Genomic DNA, 8,673 nt, shown 5'->3' with positions numbered 1-8,673 from the left:
CGTAATTGTGATAAAGATACGTTGTTCTGCAGCTGATAATTTTTTGTACACTTAGATCATGCTCTGAAAATAAAATTGGTCATACGATACGTAGTTTCGGACTTACAGGGGTAGGGTAGGTATGTGTGTGGGTTAGCATTTTTGAGGCCGTAGAGGCAACGGGTCGTTGTCCACTATGTCTAGGGCACGGCATTGCAAGGCGGAGCCCAACCCTCTCCTTCCACCGCCTTTCAGTTCCCCAACAGAAGTCAGGCACCCATTTCTAGACCTTGGGGAAGTGAGGAAACTCGTGTTAAGTGCCTTTCCCAAGGGAACAACATCAGTGGCATATCAGGTGATTCGAACCCAGGACCCCTGGAATCTTGGCCAATTTTTTTTTGGGGGGATAGAAATGTGTCAAATGCCAGTTCCAGATATACGGCTGGGTTCCAAAAAGACCCTGCCGGGATGTTTAAGAGTTGAGAGCTTGGTTTATGAAGCTCAGCTCCTGGATGAGACTGATGGGATCCTTTTTCAATTCCATCTTCCTGTACGCTTGTGAGTTCTGGACTCAGGCGGCAAAACTGGAGAAAATAATACAGACAACAGAGATGAAATGGTTCCGGAAGATTCTAGGGATCACAGACTGATACCGCATCTCAAAAACTGAAGTAAGTAATAGAGTAAGACAAAACATCAGTCCATACAAAGACCTCCTAACCACAGTAAAGAACAGAAAAGTGGTATGACCAGCCGTGCAACGGTCTTTCGGATATGCCAAATCGATCATGCAAGGAACCAGATGAAATCAATTTATTGCTGCATTACTGTGACCAATGAACTGGTTAAATGCCAGTTTATAAAAAATCTCTTTAGGATGATATCTTCAGTCTCATTACCTTTGCTTAGAAGGTTATGTTTCGTCAGTTCCTGTGTGTGTCCCTCCTTCCGTCTGTCAACACGATACCTTAAGAATGCGTGTACTAATTGTCTTGATACATAGTATATAGGTAGGTAAGGTATATTGAGACCTTAAAAATGACTAGATCTTGGGCCCCCTAGCGGATTCTTTCGGTACTACAGTGGAACTTCCGGTTTTGATATCTCGTGTTCTGAACCTGCTGTGGTCATGATAGTTTAGTTGCAGGTAGCTTTTTGGAAGGAGAATAAGTACTGCAGGATTGGCCTCCTAGCGGAACTGCATCAGCTGATTTTGTTAAAAATATATCATATGACGAATGTCCAGACCACTGCAATAGCAGAACAAACAGGACCATACTGCTCGAAAAGATAAACATCTTTTGGCGAAGGTATGAGGTCGTGGAACTTTAGTTTAACAGTGTCTACTGACTTTCAGTACTTCACTTTGATCCCAGCTTATTTACTTAGTTACGCTTTGGCACTCAAGCGCTAACGGCTGCTCCTGTGTGTACTACCGTTCAAAAAAAGGAGTCTCTTAATGGCTCCTAATTACAGATCGCCCTTCCATCGAACTTATATATCCTGCTTCCCTGATATCTAACGTATACGTGTTTTGTACCCTTTGAACCAACAGCCCATCTAACTCTGCATTCCAAAAAGGCTGTTCAGGATGTTGTAATTTCCTAGATCGGCTTATATTTTACACCTTTCCCCTTTTATCAACATCAAACTTTGATCGCTGTAAAAAAAAAAACATCACAGGGTGACTTGTACCACATATCAATATCCCGAGGTGCCCTCTGCATAGACAACTAGAGTTCCACGACTCATACCTTCGCCAAATGATTTTAACCTTTATGACTGACGTATTAGCATTGTTTCTCATCAATTATAAATCATATCAGTTGATCGTCTTCACCCAAATTAGAGAAGTTGTCCAAAGTATGAGCTTAACAAAGGTTATGCAAACATATATGATCAATTATGCAAATGAGGTCCTTATTAGCATAATTTGATTCAACGATGTTCACATTCACATAGCTTCCAAATGTCACAAGTATGAAATTGCCATCATGTACCTGTAAGGAATTCTAGTAGTTTCTCATTAATTATGCAATAGCATATTTTCTATCTATCAACATTCCTTTCTTCCTCAGTTACAAATGTCACATATTGGAATAGTCATATCATGGAACACAGCAGATTTTTTTTTAATTGTCTCATTAGTTATGCAAATTAGAATCTGATTTGCATAATTATTGTCCAATCATACAAAGTATCACGTAAGCTATCTACATACCAAAAATCATGAACATACATCAAGCCCATCTTGAGTTATAGTATTTTCTCATTGATTATGCAAATGAGGTCCTCATTTGCATAGTTGATATTTATTAATATTTCTCTCTTCCTCAGTTACATATGTCACATGTTTGAGAGTCCTATCATGGAATTTGGCGGCTGTATAAACTTTCCTAAAGTATCTAATCATGTACATCATCACTTAAGTTATCTACTTAACAAAAATCATGACCATCCATCAAGCCCTTCTTGAGTTATTTCCATTCAAAGTCTGAAGCAAAACCTGCTCCTGCAGTTCCAAAACCGCCGATAGGGGGCCAAAACTTACACCACTTACTCTCTGTCCAAAGAGCTATCTACCACTCAAAAATAAGAACCATGGCATGTCCAGAACACGAGATATCAAAACAGGAAGTTCCGCTGCAGTACCGTTACAAGCCGCTAGGGGACCCAAAATCTAATCATTTCCATGTCTCATTAATACCTGCCCACCTACCAAATATCAAGACAATTCATTCTAGCCTTCTCGAGTTATGCTGTACGTTACACACACACAAACAAACGCTACCCTCTGCATAACCTTCTTGACGAAGGTAATTATTTTAGTGTAACAATTGCAATAGCATAAATATGAACAATATATCGAAATATAAAAGGTACTACTATATTGCTGCAATTTTGATAATGATAACATTACTACAATCCACACCTTGAAGAAAAAACATATTTTTGCTACAATCATTCCAACAATAAATTTCATAAAGTAAGAATTGCTGCTGGTGAAATTTCGGATTTTAGAAATTATATTTTGGTCTTTCGTGTCCCTCTCTTGTAGTCCCTTTGGCATAACTGCGAAATTATTCGGCAACGGAGAAAAATTCAGCACGAAGCAGTGGCCCAATGACCGTCGCCAGCTAATAAAAGCTGTCCCATTTCCAAATCGGGGCCTGACCGGATGGCTTGTGGGAACGAAAAATAGGATATAGAATACAACAAAAGACACAAAACGTAAAAAAAAGGTCAATCCTAACCATATATTGTGAATATATATCCAAGTGTTATTTTTCGTTTTCAAAAACATCCCGGCCGGAAATGGGGCCGTACCATTACCGCGGCAACCGCGCTGTCCGTTATGTATCTGTCCATCGCAATGAATGATCATTTTTTGGGGTAGCCGAATGAGTTTTATTCATAGCGACATCTGATAGAGAAGATGCCGGGGAGAAAATCACTTCACTAAGGTCGGAGGACTTAAGAGATAGGCGTATCTAATTATCTAGTAGAGGGTGATAGGCTTTACTGATTAGTGATAGCTATAGCTGACTCATAATCGTCTATGATGGTTTCTTGTTATTCATACATCTTTTAAACGGGGCCCTCAGTGGACGCATGCTTGTCTCACAAAACGTTCTCTCCAAGCAGATGTTGGTAAGAAGATTAGATTTTTTTTTTCGTATGCCCGACTCGGTACGGCCGGCAGAAAGAATTCATGGTATATGAGAAAAAGGTCACAATCTCCTTAAACTACCTCTGCTTAGGGTTAAAATATGCACAAGAAGCATCTGACTCGTACAGACTGTCATGATCGCGGAGGTGACCTTTAAACGTTATGGTGAAGTAGTATAACATATTTTGTTGATGAAGGTCAGACATCCGGGTCATGAGATACGCCCAATGCAGTAACTCAAGCAACTGGAAAAATCTCTTTAAAATACCAATGATTTAAGAAAATACCTTTCAAATAGTATAACATGTTCATCGGACTTCATAACGTAATGTAGATACAATATGAATAACTAACAAATGCAACATTTGCGAGCAAATACAGCATGTTTAGTCATACTCCTCCCCATGCAAAATGTTGACTGTCCCAAAAGAACACTTGGGCAGAGTGAAATATTAAGAAAATACTTCTGCCCAAAATGATCTATTGCAAAATCATCCCAGTCCGAAACGGAGGTTTCCCAATTTGACCCCTTATGCAAGAACAGACTCCTTCATATGCAACCCCATACAATGGATCATTCTAAAACACTGCCACTATAAAAATGGATCACTCCAGTCCAAAATTGAGTTTAAAAACAATTAGTCCCTCCATACAGGAATGGAGTCTTCTAGTGGCACCTCCACAGAATATGGACAAGTCAAAATACTTATCTAGTTAAATACAATGGAATTTTGAATAAGTACCCTAGTCCAAAATACAATTGAGAAAATGTCCCCCGTTCAAGAATTGACTCTTCCAGCACTAGCCTCGTGTAAACTAGACCAGTTCAAATACACTGCTGCTAACAAATGGACTTTTGCATAATCACTACTGCTCAAAATTAAAAATCCCCCCCATGTAAGAATGGAATCTTCCAGTGCCATATCCATGTAACCTAAACCAGTCAAAAAATATCCACTCAGAAATACAGTCTTGCGCATAATCAACCCAGTCCAATCCCGGGGAAGAATGGACTCTTCCATATTATACATGATGATCTATATGAAGATTTGACAGGAGAAGAAGATTTGACAGGAGAAGAAGAACATGACCAAAAAAAAAACGTATTTTAGCCATAGTATGGGTGAAATATGAAAATATTACACCCCTATGGCTATGTTTGAATGGATGCTTCAAGAGTATACATTTTTCGGTTAGGGAAAAGAAAAGAAAAAATTGTTTATTTCAAAAATCGTTTTGAAAGGCTGTATGCCAAACATCTAAATGAGGGCCTGTGTACATGACCAATGTAGACACATGCCAAATTTCACATCATTTTGATCTAATATATAGTAACTGGAGATGTGTATCTTTGTTCTGAAAATAGCCAAAAATGATTCTGAAATGATATGCCAAAAGAATGAACAAAGCCCTGTACGCACATGTCGTAGGCAGTCCAATACCACATTTGGTATGAATACGTGCGCCTCTGAGCCAGACATGCAATATAAATTGATTAACTCAATTTGCCAATCAGGCGGTCGCATTTTGAAATGCATTAGCTGTCAATTCCAAAAATGTATATGGTATTGAAAGTGACAGAAGCTGTAAAATATTGTCGGAGAAGCCCCAAATAAATCGTTTTGAAGAGGTGTGTATATGCCAGAAATAGAAATAGGGTCCTTTAACCCTCAAACCACCGTAGCTTTTTACGACTAATCTTACCGTATGGGGTCAAAACTGACCCCACAATGTTTTCTACAAATATAGCTTTATTGGTGACTATTTTTGTGGTTTGTATATATGTATAGTTTAAGTAATCTATTTGGGACAGTTTGACATGATTAGTTGTCAATAATTTCTGCCTATTATCATAATTTATCCAAAAATAGGAACATCGTCTTTTGCAACTAACGCTATTCAGACAAGCAGGCTCTTTTGAGGCCTGCGCCAACACTTGATGTCATATAGCATCTGAATGTCTCACGCTAGAACAACCAATCTTGGTCGCCTTTGCTAAAATTTTGTTTTCAACAATTTCAATTTAATGATATATCTAATCAATGTTTTCATGTTGCTATGGCAACCGGTTTCTTAGAGCCATATTTGGAAAAAGTCGCTAATTTTGGATTTTACAATGTAATTCTAGGGCTGTCTTTTTAAACTGCATTTATTTTCTTACATCAATACCAACCAATTTAATTCACTATCACTTTTATGATTTAATATTCATAATTCATGCATATTTAATTACGTCATCGGTTAAAATCTAAGATTGCGGACGATATAATTAGATTAGCTATAACCGGCTATTTCAACCTCAAATTTCATCATCACCATGTTTATTCAGACAGAAAAAATCTTAATATAAACGTTTTGGTCCATTTTTATTGTGTTATTAGGTTATAAGATGCATTTAGAATAATTCAAGATGGCGGAACCAAGATGGTGGATTTCGCCAGCGTAACTTGATATGAATATAATTTTTATAACGTCATTTTGGCGTCGTTCCTGTTGCCATCTACAAATCACGTCTTTGGATATATTATGATTTATCATACATAATTTCTATTTAAGTTTTATCGTGTACCTTTGAATTACATATATATGTATATGGAAATACCCAATTTGTTGGTTTTCGTCAATAAAATTTGTAGCTATGATCATAATAACCCTTATCATACATGTTACTAGATGACAAGTATCATACAATAGGGAATATGAGTGCAGATTTTGCTGGGGTCAGTTTTGACCCCACTGGACCATGCGTAAACTTTCTAGGATAACTTAATCAACAATGAGACAATCTCGGTAAAAAACTTGTGAGAAGTTATACGACATAAATACACACTATCTCATAGAAGGAATTAATTTCGATTTCGACTCGAAATGTCAAAATGGCACATGTTGATATACGCCTGGGATCAGTTTTGACCCCATACGGTGGTTTGAGGGTTAAATATTCGTTCAAGGCACACGCACACCAAATTTCAGGTAATTCGGGTAAATTACCAGGTCGCAGGAGGCCAAGATAAACATTTTATGTCTAAAATTAGCAAAAAAACTCAATAAAATCACTTTAAAGGTCTATATCAGAAAATAAAAAGGCCTGGCGTATTTGCCTACTACTACCTTTTTTTCCAAATTCCAAGTCATTTGGTCTAGAAACGACAGAGATGAATCAATTTGAAGATATGACAGCAGGAGAAGATGAAGGACAAGAAACCTGACAAAAACAATATGTTTAGCCTATACCTATGGTATGGCTTAACACAATCATATAATATAGCTGACATGGATAAACATTGTTTGTCTGTAATGAAACATGCATCTAAATGATTTTTACGACTCTGTCCTACTTTACTAAGCCGATGGACAGTCACGACTATTACTTTGTCCCACTTTACTAATGCTCATGGGTATCCTTATCGTCATCAGGGCAAGGATCGTACTGTAAATTAAAGCGGCCAATTTTTACAAGGCTTACTGGTCTTTGGGCAATAAGTAACCTGTCCTGTATGAGTCCTTTCATCGTTCTTATCCAGATGGCAACTTTTTTTTTTCACTAATGAAGTGTATAACGGTGTAATTATATGCATCCAGATGAAATAATGAAGCCAGTTGACTTAACAAAGAGAATGGGCATTTGACACACATCAGGGCTGACAGACTGGATTGCAGTGATTAGTTTATTAGAGCACAGCCATCTGTCCTTAGCCAATCAGGAGCGGGTATTTTGCTGTTTGAAATCCACATACACAGCCAAAGTTAGTTCGAGCACCTCTCTCCCTTGAGGCAGAGGTGCTTGAACAGAAAGTCTGGCTCTCCATTGGCTGAGACCAGATCCCAGGTTGGTTATAGCACCTCTGCCTCAAGGGAGAGGAAATAATGGTCACTCCTTGGTACTCGCCTGTCACCTCAACTGAACCACAGAAGTAAAACCACATGTGGACTGGGGATTATTCTAAGAAAAAGAGACTCACAAACCCAAACATTCATATTGGCATATTGTGTTTGTTTCAGTGTATATGTCAAACTATTTCCCAATATGTATGCTTAGCTTTGCTTCGGACAGATGGCTGTGCTCTAAATCAGTTCAAGGATGGACGGGCTTGTTTGTGAGGATATATCAGAGCCCGCCTCCCACGGAGCTTGTTGGCATCCTCGGGCTACGCCCTCGGGACGCCAACAACCTCCTCGGGAGGCGGGGCTCTGATATATCCCCACAAACTCGCCCGCCCATCCTTGAACTAATACCTCTATGCAACAATTCAAACTCGCATCTCATCTATCCCTTAGTCCAAATAATTGTCTGTTGGGGCACTAAAAAGGATCTGGCGACCAGTTTTCTCCAACCCTCTCTGTTTTAATTCTTCTCAATGTTTTACTTCATGTTCCGCTTCTCCATTCTATGATATCCTCCCATCTTTTTTATTGTCGACCTTTCTTTTAGTTTTGGATAGACGGCTCCTTGCATGATACCGATAGTTTTTTTAGGCCTGATGGCCGTGACACGTTGCCGAGGTTTTCGTACGGATCGATGTTTTGCTTGCCTATTTTCTGTACTTTGACATCTTAAACAGAGATCTGAAAAGAAAAACAAAAATAATTCAGGACACCTGTTATAGTTTGGTCATGTCTTTGATATATTATGATGAATATTCTACTTCAAAAGAAAACCAAACATTATAATTCAGGACACCTGTAATGGTTTGGTCATGTCTTTGGTATATCATGATAAATATTCTATTTCAAAATTAAGCAACAAATTATAGTTCAGGACACCTGTTATGGTTTGGTCATGTCTTTGATATATTATGATAAATATTCCACTTCAAAAGAAAACAAAAAAGTATAGTTCAGGACACCTGTAATAGTTTGGTCATGTTTTTGATATATTATGATAAATATTCCACTTCAAAAGAAAACAAAAAAGTATAGTTCAGGACACCTGTAATAGTTTGGTCATGTCTTTGATATATCATGATAAATATTCTATCTTAAAATTAAGCAAAAAATTATAGTTCAGGGCACCTGTAATAGTT

This window comes from Branchiostoma lanceolatum, chromosome 16 (genome assembly GCF_035083965.1).
Source record: "Branchiostoma lanceolatum isolate klBraLanc5 chromosome 16, klBraLanc5.hap2, whole genome shotgun sequence".
Lineage (NCBI taxonomy): Eukaryota > Metazoa > Chordata > Leptocardii > Amphioxiformes > Branchiostomatidae > Branchiostoma > Branchiostoma lanceolatum.
Note: the sequence above shows the minus strand (reverse complement) of the source record.